Raw genomic sequence first — 15343 nt, 5'->3', positions numbered from 1 at the left:
TTACTTTTAAGGACACTACGGGCAATTTAGCATGGCCAATCCACCTAACCCGCACATAGGGGCCTCACGGTAGCATGGTGGTTAGCATCAATGCTTCACAGCTCCAGGGTCCCAGGTTCGATTCCCGGCTGGGTCACTGTCTGTGTGGAGTCTGCACGTCCTCCCCGTGTGTGCGTGGGTTTCCTCCGGGTGCTCCGGTTTCCTCCCACAGTCCAAAGATGTGCGGGTTAGGTGGATTGGCCATGCTAAATTGCCCGTAGTGTAAGGTTAATGGGGGGATTGTTGGGTTACGGGTATACGGGTTACGTGGGTTTAAGTAGGGTGATCATTGCTCGGCACAACATTGAGGGCTGAAGGGCCTGTTCTGTGCTGTACTGTTCTATGTTCTATCTTTGGACTGTGGGAGGAAACCGGAGCACCCGGAGGAAACCCACGCACACACGGGGAGGACGTGCAGACTCCGCACAGACAGCGACCCAGCCGGGAACCGAACCTGGGACCCTGGAGCTGTGAAGCATTTATGCTAACCAAAGAATAAGACCATAAACATCTTCTGACATTGATGAAGCACAAGAAAGAGAGTTTACACAGAAGCCAAAAACCTGGAGGACGTGGATGGTGGCATGATGCTGATGATGATTGTAGCTGCAGTGTCAAATTTAAGTGTGACCCCCAACATACTGAATTGAATGTAGACAGGATATTTGAAGGCAAAGGGAAGTGGTCTAGGTGCTCTGGGATTAGTTATCGTAGATCTGGGAGTTGTGTGCTCTAATGCTAGGCATGAACACTGGCAAGCATTTCAACACTGGTAAGCATTTATCTGGTTCAATTTGGAGGAGATTGGTTATTGGCAACTGATACCTCCTTTTGCTCAAACTAGTATGTATTTCAGTCTTTCATGACCCATTTCTGTTTGAACCATTAGGGGATCGCTTGTGTCCTATTTTCTGTAAATTCCCTAGAAGTTGCGAGAGTTGGATCCTCATTGTTTCCTAATTGAAACCTTAATTTTGTTCTTCACAAGTTAAAATAAACCTAAACATCTTTGAATGTGAGTTTAAGTTGTGGGTATGGAGAAACAACACTTGGCAGCTTCAATTCAGAGTTGATAAATGACCAGCTTTTGTTACAGATCAGTTTTATTTAATTTGACATTCTGACAAGACAATCCTTAAAATGCCTTAAAAAGCAATTTACCCAAAGTTGCTTTCCAATTCCAATTGGATCAAAAAAATCTTGCCTTGCATGGAATAAGTAGAAACTTATTTGTGGTTCCTTGGTCCCCCCCACAGGGGTCCAATTCATAGTGTGTGTACATGTAGTATACATGTGTGTGTATATGTAGCATGGGTGCCATATAGAGCAATTTTTTGCACATTCACTAAACAATACTCCAGATATAACCTCAGCTCAGGATAATGCCTCTCCAGTTGATGAGATCTGGAAGCTCCAGTTGGGAGTTCAAGGCCACTCATTTTCCCTGTCTTCCTCCACCTAGCAACGTACACACAAAAGAGTTATCCTGCTTTGTTGCTGTGAGGGCTGTGGAATAAAGGTGAAAGATAAATTATCTCCTTGTACCACTGCAGGACATAGTAATTTGTTAGTTCAGAATTACAAACTGGCACCCTAGTGTTAGTTATATAACTTAGGAGCAGGAGACTATACATGCAGCACTACCTATCTTCAATGCCTGGAGGACATTTTAATGAATGTTATTTCTCCAGAACCTATGAAAGCTGGGCTATATTTGTACAATATACGAAAGTTGTTAATCATTTTAAGAATGAAGACCTTTATGGATTTATTTTTGCTGTTTATGTTTACTTTTTTCCCGACAGCAAAGGTTTGGGCCTTTTAAAATAGGGGCCGTTCTTACTATCAGATACTTAATGTCCTGCTCGCTAGCTTAACTGGCTTCAGTTATTTTGCCTGTATCCCTTTTGGAGCAACTTATAGTTTCCAAGTCAGGTGCCCTATTTCAAGCAGTGTCCCTGTGTTTCTTTTGAATCGGATATCAAGATCTATATTAAGAGGTTATGATGGAAATCCTTTTGAAGGAGAGGGAAGGAATACTTGTAAAATGGGTAAAGAAAGATAATCTTGGGGGTGGAAGCAATAGACCTGTTAAAGCATAGATTTACGTGCAGTGTATTTTTTGTATAACTGTTTGAAAAGGCAGTGAAGTTTTTTTATTACAGTTGCTTAAATTTACCAGCAAACATTTGATTTATTGTCACATGTACCAAAGTACAGTGAAAATTATTTTTTTGTGGACGAGGGAACGTACACAGTACATACATAGTAGACAAAGAGAATAATCAACAGAGAACATTGACAAATGGTACATTGACAAACAGTGATTGGTTACAGTGCGGAACAAGGGACCAAATAAAGCAAATACATGAGCAAGAGCAGCACAGAGCGTCGTAGAATAGTGTTCTTACAGGGATCAGATCAGTCCGAAGGGGGAGTTGTTGAGGAATCTTGTAGCTGTGGGGAAGAAGCTGTTCCTATGTCTGGATGTGCGGGTCTTCAGACTTCTGTACCGTCTGCCTGATGGAAGGGTCTGGAAGAAGGCAATGCCTGGGTGGGAGGGGTCTCTGATAATGCTGTCTGCCTTCCTGAGGCAGCAGGAGGTGTATACAGAATCAATGTGGGGGTGGCAAGCTTGTGCGATGCACTGGGTTGAGTTCACCACACTCTGCAGTTACTTGCAATCTTGGACTGAGCAGTTGCCATACCAGGCTGTGATGCAGCCGGATAGGATGCTCTCTATCGCACATCTGTAGAAGTTTGAGAGTCGATGCAGACGTGCCAAATTTCTTTAGCTTCCGTAGGAAGTAGAGACGTTGTTGGGCTTTCTCGCCTGTTGCATCAATGTGAGTGGACCAGGAAAGACTGTTGGTGATGGTGACCCCCAGGAACTTAAAGCTATCAAACATCTCCACTTCGGGCCATTGATGCAGACAGGGGTCTGTGACGTGCTACGATTCCTGAAGTCGATGATCAGTTCTTTGGTCTTTCTGACATTTAGAGAGAGGTTGTTTTAGGTACACCATGGAACCAAGTGATTTATCTCCTTCCTGTAGTCTGATTCGTTGTTGTTTGAGATACGGCTCACCACAATCGTATCATCCGCAGACTTATCATATCATAGAATTTACAGTGCAGAAAGATGCCATTCGGCCCATCGAGTCTGCTCCGGTTCTTGGAAAGAGCACCCTACCCAAGGTCAACACCTCCACCGTATCCCCATAACCCAGTATCCCCACCCAACACAAAGGGCAATTTTGGACACTAGGGGCAATTTATCATGGCCAATCCACCTAACCTGCACATCTTTGGACTGTGGGAGGAAACCGGAGCACCTGGAGGAAACCCACGCACACATGAGGAGGATGTGCAGACTCCACACAGACAGTGATCCAAGCCGGAATCGAACCTGGCACCATGGAGCTTTGAAGCAATTGTGCTATCCACAAGGCTACCGTCAAAGTTAAATCTTGCCACACGGTCATGTGTGTATAGGGAGTATAGTAGAGGACTCCGACAACATCATTGCGGGGCTCCGGTGTTGAGGACCAATGTGGAGGAGGTGCTGTTTCCTATCCTGAAAGATTGTGGTCTGTTGATGAGGAAGTCAAGGATCCAGTTGCACAGGGAGGGGTCAAGTCCAAGATTTCAGAGTTTGGTTATTATTCTTGTTGGGTTAATGGTGTTGAAGGCGCAGCTGTAATTGCTGAACAGCAGTCTTACATGGGTATCCTTGTTGTTGAGGTGGTCGAGCGTTGATTGTAGAGCTGGGGAGATGGTATCTGTTGTGGACCGGTTGCAGTGATAGGCAAACTGCAGTGGATTGAGACCGTTTGGGAGGCTGGCAGTGATCCATCTCATGATTAGCTGCTCGAAGCATTTCATGATAACATACGTCAGGGCCATTGGCCAGTAGTTGTTGAGGCAGCGTTGATTGTAGAGCCGGGGAGATGGCATCTGTTGTGGACCGGTTGCAGTAATAGGCAAACTGCAGTGGATTGAGACCGTTTGGGAGGCTGGCAGTGATCCACCTCATGATTAGCTGCTCGAAGCATTTCATGATAACATACGTCAGGGCCATTGGCCAGTAGTTGTCGAGGCAGGCTACCTTGCTCTTCTTTGGTACTGGTACTTGAAGGAGGTGGGGACCTCCGAGTGGAGGAATGAGGTGTTGAAGATATCTGCAAATACACTCGCCAGCTGGTCTGCGCAGGCTCCGAGTGCTTGCCCAGGGACTCCGCTGGGGCCTGTTGCTTTCCGCGGATTCACTTTCAAAAAGGCAGCTCTTACCTCTGAGGCTGTAATAGAGGGTATGGGTGTATCCAGGGCTGTTGGGTCAGGTGGCACTGATGCAATGGCTGACTGCTCAAACAGTTTGATAGAAATTGATGGACTTGCTACAAAGACTGGTTAAAGTAAAATCACTTCCTTTTTTGTATTGTCTGTCAATAGACTTTTGTCTGTATTTTCCATTTAAAAGGGTTCTTAATCAGAGACCTGAGCATACCTTGTGACTACCATTTTGGGGGCTGAATGGCAAGATCACAGGAGGTGGTACGGTAGTGCAGTGGTTAGCCCTGTTGCTTCACAGTGCCAGAGACCCGGGTTCGCTTCCTGGCTTTGGCCACTGACTGTGCAGAGTCTTCACGATCTCACCGTGTCTGTGTGGGTTTCCTCTGAGTACTCTGGTTTCCTCCCACAAGTCCCAAAAGACGTGCTTGTTAGGTGAATTGAACATTCTGAATTCTCCCTCCGTGTACCTGAACAGGTGCCGGAGTATGGTGATTATGGTATTTTCACAGTAGCTTCATTGCAGTATGTGGTGAACGTATTGTACTAACCATTCACCACTGTATTACACTGTATCACGCTGTTGCCCATGTGGGCTAAACCTCTGGACCATTGTATGATATTACACAGAATGTATCATTTGGGTGCCCTTGAGGGCTCCGCTCCTGGCTCCGCCCCCTTGAGGGGAGGTATAAAGAGCAGCAGCCCCGTAGGCAGCTCTCACTAGCAGAGCAGTCGCAGGCAGGCACTGTTCTAGTCGATTAAAGCCACTGTTCACTTCAACTCCCTGTCTTGCGTGAATTGATGGTCGCGTCAATTAAATCGACTTCAACACCACAATGGAACTCGGCCCTCAAACCTGACCGACTGGAACTCGACCCACAGGCCGCGGAAGCCAAAGGGATTTTTCTCACACTGGCTCCGATGTTTCGAGGCCTACCTCGCCGCCGCCTCCTCGCCTTCAGTCACCGACGATCAGAAGCTGAGTCTCCTCCATGCCCGGGTGAGCCATCGAATCTCTGTGCAACTCGAAGCCTCCACATACGCGGATGCCCTCGCGATGCTGAAGCGCCTATACGCTGGTGAACGAGGTGTACACGCGGCATCTCCTCACCCAACGCCCCGGGGAATCGCTGGAGGAGTAGCTACTCGACCTTGCGTAGCTGCAACTACCAGGCCGTCACGGCCTCTCAACATATGGAAATTGCCGTCCAGGACGCCTACGTGGCTGGAGTCAGGTCCAACTACGTCAGTAGCGCCTGCTCGAGAAAGACACCCTTGACCTAGAAGAGACGGTAAAACTAACCACCTCCCTAGAAGTAGCACTCCAAAGCCTCAACGCGTTCCTGTCTGATCACGCGACCCCCCTCGTGAACCCACGACCAGAGATTGGCCACACAAAATTGCCCCTTTTTATTGGAAAAGAACGGGCCACTCTTTTCAAATCCAGCCACAACATTGAATAGGCTTTCGTCCTCGCCAAGGGGGCTACCCTGCTATTTCAGCGGACAGCACCAGCACCAGGCAGCACTGCCTGGCTCGGAACGCGGACTGCAGCAAAAAGGGACACTTCGCCAAAGTTTGACTGGCCAGGTCCAAATCCTCCAAGTCGCAGGCCCGATTCTCAGACTCTCAGGCCCGCAGACCCCGCAGTGTGGCTGCGTGCCTGCCGGCTCCGCACCCTCCGGATGCGTCATCTGGCTCGTGTTGTCCGTGAGGGCAGCCATCTTCAACCCCGCACAACACAAGCGACTCACGGGGGCCGCCATCTTGGCCACCGTCTCCCATACCGCCCGACACATGTGACCGACGGGGGCCGCCATCTTGGCCGCCATCTGCAACGGTGCTCGACACGTGCGGCAGCCATCTTGGAACCACCCCATCACCTCCGACCACGCCGTTTACCCGCAACTCGGCACGGTCACCCTCGACCAGTCACGACCAAAGCACCTCCGGGACTCCATGATGACCGTCCAGGTCAATGGACACGAACGCCTTGCCTGTTTGACTCCGGGAGCACAGAGAGCTTCATTCACCTAGACATGGTAAGGCGCTGTTTGCTCTAAATCTTCCCCGCACTTCAAACAATCTCCCTCGCTTCTGGATCGCACTCAGTGCAGATCCGGTGGTACGCTGTCGCAAACCTCACGATACAGGGCGTCGAGTACACCAATTTTAAACTATATTTACTCCCTGATCTCTGCGCTCCTCTCCTGTTGGGACTGGAGTTCCACTGCAACCTCAGGAGCTGAACTCTGAAGTTCGGCGGGCCCCTACACTCACTCACCGAATGCAGCCTCGTGACCCTGACGGTCGGCCCTCCCCCGCTCTTCTCAAATCTCACCGCCGACCGTAAATTAGTCGCCACCAGAAGCAGGCGGTACAGCATCCAGTACAGGACTTTTATCAGGTCCGAGGTTCAGCGACTCTTGCGGGAGGGGATCATCGGGGCCAGTAATAATCCCTGGAGAGCTCAGGTGGTGGTCGTTGGGACCGGGGAAAAGAGCCAGATGGTTGTAGACTACCGCCAAACCATAAACCAGTACACGCACCTTGATGTGTACCCCCTTCCCCGGATAGCAGGCATGGTCAATCAGCTCGCACACTACCGGGTGTTCTCCACGTTGGATCTGAAGTTTGCATACCACCAGCTCCCAATCCGTCCGGAGGACCGCCACCACATGGCCTTTCAGGCAGACGGCCGCCTCTTCCACCTCCTCCGGCTTCTCTTCGGCATCACAACGGGTTCTCGCTCTTCCAAAGAATGATGGACCGAGTGGTGGACCAGTACGGGCTGCGGGCCACATTTCCGTACTTGGACAACTTCACCATCTGCGGCCACGACCAGCAGGACCACGACGTCAACCTCCAGAAATTTCTCCAGACTGCCCAAGCCCTCAACCTCATTTACACACTTATAAACGAGGAGAAATGCATTTTCCGCACAACCAGACTAGCTATCCTCGGCTACGTTGTGGAAAACTGAGTTCCAGGGCCCGACCCCAACCGTATGCGCCCCCTCCTGCAACTCCCCTCCCCCACTGCCCCAAGGCCCTGAAAAGGTGCATCGGGTTATTTTTCTATTACGCCCAGTGGGTCCACAACTATGCGGACAAAGCCCTACCATCTTCCCACTGGCGGCTGAGGCCCGCCAGGCCTTCAGCCGCATCAAGGCAGATATTGCCAAAGCTGCGATACGCGTGGTGAACAAGTCTGTCCCCTTCCAGGTGGAGAGAGACGCGTCAGAGGTCGCCCTCACCGCCACCCTTAACCAGGCGGGCAGCCCAGTAGCATTTTTTCCCCGTACCCTCAACGCCTCCGAAATTCGGCACTCCTCCGTCGAAAAAAAAGCCCTAGCCATCGTGGAAGCTGTGTGGCACTGGAGGCACTACCTCGCTGGTAGGAGGTTTACCCTCGTCACCGACCAACGGTCGGTAGCCTTCATGTTCGACAATACACAGCGGGGCAAGATCAAGAACGATAAGATCTTGAGGTGGAGGATTGAACTCTCCACCTATAATTACGATATAGTGTATCATCCTGGGAAGCTCAACAAGCCCCCAGATGCCCTGTCCCACGGCACATGCTCCAGCGCGCAAGATGACCGACTCGGGTCCATCCATGATGACTTCTGCCACCCGGGGATCACCCGGCTTCTGCACTACATCAAGGCCCGCAACTTGCCCTACTCCACCGAGGAGATCAGGGCCATGACCAGGGACTGCCAAATCTGCGTGGAATGTAAGCCGCAGTTCTATCGACCGGATAAGGCCCACCTGGTGAAGGCACCCCGGCCCTTTGAGTGCCTCAGTATCGACTTCAAAGGGCCCCTTCTCTACCAACCACAACACTTATTTCCTAAACTTCGTTGACGAGTTCTCCCGCTTCCCCTTCGCAATCCCCTGCCCCAACATGACCGCGGCCACCGTCATTAAGGCCCAACATAGTATCTTAACCTTGTTCGGTTTCCCCACTTACGTCCACAGTGACCGGGGCTCCTCGTTTATGAGCGACAAACTGTGTCAGTACCTGCTCACCTCGAGCAGGACTACCAGTTACAACCTCCGGGGAAACGGACAGGTGGAGAGGGAGAACGCGACGGTCTGGAAGGCCGTCCTCTTGGCCCTACGGTCTAGGATTCTCCCCGTTTCCCACTGGCAGGAGGTCCTCCCCGACGCGCTCCACTCCATTAGGTCCCTCCTTTGCACAGCCATGAACGAGACCCTTCATGACCGCCTGTTCGTTTTCCCCAGGAAATCCACCTCCAGGGTCTCGCTTCCATCCTGGCTGAAGACACCGAGGCCCGTCCTATTCTGCAAACACGTAAGGAGCCATAAGTTTGACCCCCTGGTTGAGAGGGTCCAGCTCCTTCGCACCAACCCCCAGTACGCATACGTAGAACACCCCGACGGCCGATAGGATACAGTTTACATCCGGGACCTGGCACCCGCTGGTTCCCCTACCACCACCCCAACCTACCTCTTAACCCCCCCCAACCTACACTGAACAGCACCCCCGCCCCTTCATGGCCTCTACACCCCCTCCTATCCTCCCTTCCCCCTTCACCGACCCACAGGAACGAGGCTCCAGAAGACACGCTCCCGGACTCCACGCCCGCACCGATGAGTTCGACACCCGGGCCAGCTGCGATACCAGAGCTCCGGCGATCTCCGCGCACGATCAGGGCGCCGGACAGACTGAACCTGTGAACCCTTCACCCTAGCCGAACTTCATTTTTTTAACGGGGTGAATGTGGTGAACGTATTGTACTAACCATTCACCACTGTATCACGCTGTTGCCCATGTAGACTCCACCTATGGACCATTGTACGATATTACACCATCATGTTCGTGCCTTTGTGGGCTCCGCCCCTCGCTCCGCCCCCTTGAGGGGAGGTATAAAGAGCAGCTGACCTGTAGGTGGCTCTCTCGAGCAGAGCAGTCGCAGGCAGGCACTGGTATAGTCGATTTAAGCCACTGTTCACTTCAACTCTCTGTCTCGCGTGAATTGATGGTCGCATCAGTGTTAATGTAAGCCTACTTGTGACACTAATAAAGATTATTATTAGATCTTCAAAAAAAAAAGACTGTTTTTAAGTGTTTCAAACCATTCACATTGGTTGTAGTTTTAAAAATGGGGTTTGTATCTCTGACATGAAGTCATTCATCCTTGAAAAGTCAGTGAATACATCACTATTGCCATGGGAATGTCACTTTTAAGAAATGTTTGTCTACTCAAGTGGCTGCAGTGATGTCAGTGTGGGTGGAGCTGAGCTCTGGCGTTGCTTTTTAGTTTCGCTTTGAGGAAAAGCTTGCGTGTGTGTCTGTGTTTACTAGTTTCGTTTTAGTGTTGGAGCTGCAGCAAGCCAAAGAAGGTGTAATTTTAATCTCTGTCTCTAGATCATTTGGTGAATTCAGAGTGATAACTGCTCTCGGGAGAGAATTTAAATCTGTAAAAAGGGTTTTTGTCTTGTGGATATTAAAAGGAAAGTTTAAGGATTACTTAGAGTGTTGTATTCTTTGGGGGTTGTATTTGAATTGATGGTTGCTAAGATGTTCACTATATTTTAAAAAAGGTTAACAGTTTATAGAATAAACATTGTTTTGCTTTAAAAAGTACTTTTCCATTTCTGCTGCACCGCACCTGTAGAGTGGGCCGTGTGCTCCCCATACCGCAATCTAGTAAAAGTTGTGGGTCAAATGATCTCCATGATACAATTTGGAGTTCTCTGAACCCTGGCCCATAACACTATCTAATAAACAATGACCGCATTTGGGAGGAGTAAAACTCAAATTCAAATTATTTTCTATGCTGTTTAGTGTGTACTTAATCTGAAGCAACAGGAAAAACTTTGTGCATATGATTCAACACCATCTTTTCAAAAAGACAATCTTGGATGGAATTGGTTCAGTAACTGAGAAAGATTAGAGCGTTGGCTTTCTCATCCCTTTAGAAGCTACTCACCATCTACAACAAGGTGTCCTATTCTGTGTGGGGTATATATCTCTTGCACAACCTCTGGATGTAGCTGGATATAGCTACAATCAATTCATGATCAAAAATATGATGATCAGGCTATCTGTCTGTGATGTTGGGTGGGGAATAAACAATAACCAGGAAACCAGGCGAATGCTCTTGAACCTTATCAAAAATGTGCAACGCGATCTTTTAATTTCAGTTGACAGGACAGAACGGTTTCAGAATAAAGTCTCATCTGAAGTTTGGATGTCAGAGTGACTGTATTTATTATTGTTATCCTCAATTATTCCCATATTCTATCGTCCATAAACTTAAGGTCATCCAAAACTCTGCTACGTGTGTCTTAACTTGCATCAAATCCTGTTCTCTTATCGCCTCCATGCTTGCTGGCCTACATTGGTTCCCAGTTAAACCACTTTTAAAATGCTCATCCTTGTTTTCAAAGCCCTCCATGGCTTTGTTCCATCCCATCTCTAATCTCCTATGGCCTCAAACTCTCATATCTGCTTTCCCCTGGCCTCTTGAGCATCCCTGAATTGAATTGAATTAATCCCTGAATTAGTGCCTATGCCTTCAGTTGCATTGGTCCTAAGCTCTGGAATACAAGTAGTCCTCTTAGTACGTTTTACTTTAACATCATTAGTAAAGTAGTGTTTAATATTACCAGTTTCACTTTAACGTAGTTTGCCACACACTTCCTCCTCTGACTTGACCTTTCCTGCAGCATTCAGCTCTTACCTGTCTGTCTCCCTTCTGTCTGTGGCCATCACCCCTGCTCCACTCCATTTCTTGCTCGTGTCTCCACCCATGAACTTGCACTGAAGCCCTGTGCTCCATCTAGTGGCAGAAGCTGGTAGAGGACTTCAGTCGCTACAGGCAACTGCTGCCACTAGATGGAGACTGAGAAACCTAAAAGTACTGTTATTTAGATGCGTGTACTGTAATTATTAAACATTTTACATTGTATGGTGTTGTATATTGTGTTGATGTACTTTATGTTGCAAGTCTTTTTCAGCCAGGAACGCATAGCATATGCTCAGCTTTTTCCAGGCAAGAAATGTCCAAAGGGACCTAACTGTGGCTTTAACACTGATTCCTATGGGAACCTATGATTCACTTAAAGTCATTTAATTTCACTTAAAGTCATGATTTTTAGGAATGCAGCCACAACTTTAATGAGGACTCCCTGTACCCTCTCTACACCTCTCTACTTTTCTGCCTTGCTTTCCTTTTTTGAGACCCTCCTTAATACCTACATTTTTGACCAAGCTTTTGGTCATCTGACCAAATCATGTTCGGTGTGGTCTTGTACTTTGTTCTTTAATAATCCTGAAAAGTGCCTTGGGATGTTTTATTTTATTAATGGTTCTCTATATTGGGGTTGAGTGAGATTGTATTGATGAGTTTTTAAGCTAGATTGGCAGGGGGATGTGAACTAGCAATAAGTAGAACATTTTTTAATGTTGCCACGGACCCAGAGGACCATAGATTGCTTTCCCCTTTGAGAGCTGACTGGTGGTGATTTAACCTGAGGGTCACTACACATCAGGCGAGGGGCAATGTTGAATAACCTCAGCCGATACGGGAATTGAACCTACGCTGTTGGTGTCACTCAGCATCATGGACCAGCCGTCTAGCCAACTCAACTAACCGACCCAGAGGAATAAGGTGCATAAATTGAGTGTTTGACAATCTTAGAGAAGGAATCAGTTTCATATTGGAGCAGACTGAAAGAATTATGAGTTATGCAAAGTTAGGATGCTCCAGTTGCACAGGTGTTGGTAAGACCACATCTCGGGTACTGTGTACAGTTTTGGTCTCCTTATTTAAGAAAATATATAAATATGTTAGAAGCAGTTCAGAGAAGGTTCACTCAACAATAGGAATGGGATGGTATCGTGCAAGGAAATGATAGACAGGTTGTGTCCATCTCCAATGAAGATTGAGAGGTGACCTTATTGCAACATGCAAGATCCTGAGGGGACTTGACAGGATGGATACTAAAGAATGTTTTCCCTTGTGGGAGGTACTAGAAATAGGGGGCACAGTTTAAAATAAGGGGTTGCCCATTTAAGATTGAGCTGGGATGAAATTGTTTTCTCATGAGATTTGGTGAATATTTGGAACTCTCTTCCCCAGAGAGTGAAGGCAGGGTCAGTGAGTGTTTTTTTTAAGGCAGTGGCAGATAACCTTTGACTCCCTTGTTAGCCAAGACTCTTACGGAGGTAGGTGGAATGAGGAGTTGATCCGATCAGCCATGACCTTGTTGAATGCAGGTTCGAGGGGCCAAATGACCACCTGCTCTGAATTTGTATATGCCTATGCATGTACAATGCATGTTTGCAAATATACAAAGTGTGGTGACAAAATTGGGGAACTACAAGCACAAATAGCCATGTGGAAATATAATGGAGTGGCAATAATGGAAATGTGGCTGAAAAGTGATGAGGACGGGGTGCTTAATATAAAATTTGAAGTGTTCAGAAAAGATGGGAGGTGGCGTGACCGTACAAATTAGGAAAAGCATTGCAGTGTTGGGAAAGGGAATGTCCTTGAGGGGATTAGGACAGAATCTAATGGGTTGGCTTAGTGAACTTAAAGACAGTGAGGGGTGAGCATGTTTGCTTTTCAGGTGTGGTATTCCAGTTTAAGAGGGGAGTGTGTTATGAACAATGGCTCTTTCAGAAGCTCAGACGTTTTGGGGAGTGGAGAAGGTCACACGCAGTACCTTACTGACAGAGACTAAAAAGAGGCTTTTAGATTTGGCAAAAGCATTGCAGTTAACGTTACCTGGCAACATACGAAAAGAAGAAGTACTTATGGCACTAGTTGAACATTTAAAATTGCCTGAGATACAGTCTGACTCATTGGAATTGGCAAACATTCAGTTACAGATTAAACAACTTGAACATGAAAAAGAATTAAAGCAGCTTGAATACGAAATGAGGGGGGGGGGGGGAAGAATAGCTCTAGTAGAACAACAAGAAAGAGAAAGGGAGGTACAGGTCAGGAAAAATATTTCTTCGTTTTTCAATTAATTCCCCAGACATTCACTAGAAAACCAATGATCACCTTAGTTACTTTCTTTTCAAGTACTTGTAGAAACTCGATCAGTTTTTATATTTCTTGCTTGCTTTTCCATAACTAATTTCTCCCTTTTTTATTTGTCATTCCAGCTTTTTAAAAAAAGTTATAGCTAATCTTTGTAGAATTGTACGCTTTTCCTTTCAATTTGATTCTATCTGATTTCCTTAGCTAGCCAGGGTGGTGCAACCTTTTCCTCAAATCTTTTTCTCTTTGGAATGTATCTTTGCTGAGTGGTGCAAAATATTTTCTTAAATGTACACCACTGCATCTCTACTGTTACCCTTTAAACTACTTTCCAAGTTCACTTTAGTCAGCTGCCTTTGTAACCTTGTAATTGTCTATTTAAATTTAAAGCACTAGTCTTAGACCCACACTTCCACTTTCAAATGGAGTGAGAAATTTCTTAATGTTATGATCACTACTGGCAAGAAGCTGCTTTACAATTAGGTCATTGATGAATTAATCCTCTCTTTGCTGAATACCAGCTCTAGAATAGCCTGCTCTGTGGCTATTGAGCATGCTACTCTGAGAAATTGCCCAGGAAACAAAACCAATAGTAAGAACTACAGAGAGAAATTATGAAAAGAAATTTGTAAGAGACATCAAAATCATATTTTTACAAACTTGAATTGGACAAACTAGAGTGGTCTAGTCTTGGGCTAGTTACAGCACAGACAGAGGCTATTTGGCCTTCTGTGGCAATGCCAGCTATTTGCAAGAGCAATTTTCTAACTCTCACTTAACACACCTTTTCTCCCAGAGCCCTGAAAATATTTCCTTTTTGGATAATGATCTAGTTCATCTAAATGCTATGATTAAGTTTGCCTCCGATACACATTCGGGCAGCTTTCCAAATGCTAACCACTCGTGTGTGTAAAAAAAAAAAAAAAAAAAGAAGCCCCTTAACTAATACTATGAATGAAAATAAAATGGTGGACATGTGGAATAATTAATTTGTATAATTTAAAGTAGATTGGATAATAAGCCACGCATCTAAGTTTGCTATGGCACAAAGATAGGTTGCATTGTAAGCAGTATAGATGGAAGCATGCAATTACAAAGTGACAAATTAAGAAAATGGACATTTATGTGGCAAATGTGAAGTCATCCTTTTTCAATTAATTTACAGGATTTGGGTGCTGCTGGCCAAGCCAGCATTTATTGCCCATCCCTAGTTGCCCTTGAGACGGTGGTGATCAGCTGCCTTCAGAGTCGCAGGCAGTGACTAGTAAGGTACCACAGGGTTCAGACTTAGGACCCCAGCTGTTCACAATATACATTAATGATTTGGACGAAGGAATTGGGTGCAAAATCTCCAAATTTGTAGATGACACTAAACTGGGTGGCAGTATGTGCTGTGAGGAGGATGCAAAGTGACTGCAGGGTGACTTGGACATGCTGGCTGAGTGGGCAAATACTTGGGAAATGCAATATAATGTGGGTAAATGTGAGGTTATTTAGCCACTTTGGTGGCAAAAACAGGAAGGCAGATTATTATCTGAATAGTAGCAGTTTGGGGGAAGGGGAAGTGCGACAAGACCTGGGTGTCATAGAGTCATAGAGGTTTACAGCATGGAAACAGGCCCTTCGGCCCAACTTGTCCATGCCTCCCAGTGTCATAGTAGTCGCTGAAGGGTGGCATGCAGGTACAGCAGGCGGTGAGGAAAGTGATGGCATGCTGGCCTTCATAGCGAGAGGATGTGAGTATAGGAGTAGTGATATCTTTTTGCAGTTATACAGGACCTTGGTGAGGCCACACCTTGAGTATTGTGTGGAGTTTTGGTCTCCTAGTTTGAAGAAGGACATTCTTGCTGTTGAGGGTGTCCAGCTAAGGTTCACCAGACTAATTCTCAAAATGGCAGGACTGCAAGCGGGAGGGGCTACTGAATTTGCATGATCAGCCACGATCATATTAAATGGTGCTGCAGGCTTGACGGGCCGAAAGAC

The 15343-nt window shown here is 46.9% G+C and overlaps 1 protein-coding gene and 1 long non-coding RNA gene across 9 annotated transcripts in view; one reads left to right on the top strand and one right to left on the bottom strand.

The window, feature by feature from the left end:
• akt3a (v-akt murine thymoma viral oncogene homolog 3a) overlaps positions 1-15343 on the top strand; it is a 522194-nt gene that overhangs the window by 140569 nt on the left and 366282 nt on the right. The gene's annotated exons all lie outside the window — the stretch shown is intronic.
• LOC119975548 lies at positions 1125-11124 on the bottom strand. The gene is made up of 2 exons (XR_005462779.1): positions 11048-11124; positions 1125-1545 (listed from the first exon to the last, which is right to left on the bottom strand). It is a non-coding gene; the product is annotated as an uncharacterized LOC119975548 (long non-coding RNA).

Source organism: Scyliorhinus canicula, chromosome 1 (genome assembly GCF_902713615.1).
Source record: "Scyliorhinus canicula chromosome 1, sScyCan1.1, whole genome shotgun sequence".
Taxonomy (NCBI): Eukaryota; Metazoa; Chordata; class Chondrichthyes; order Carcharhiniformes; family Scyliorhinidae; genus Scyliorhinus; species Scyliorhinus canicula.
The sequence above is the reverse complement of the archived record's forward strand: the minus strand, read 5'-3'. Positions and strand labels throughout refer to the sequence as shown.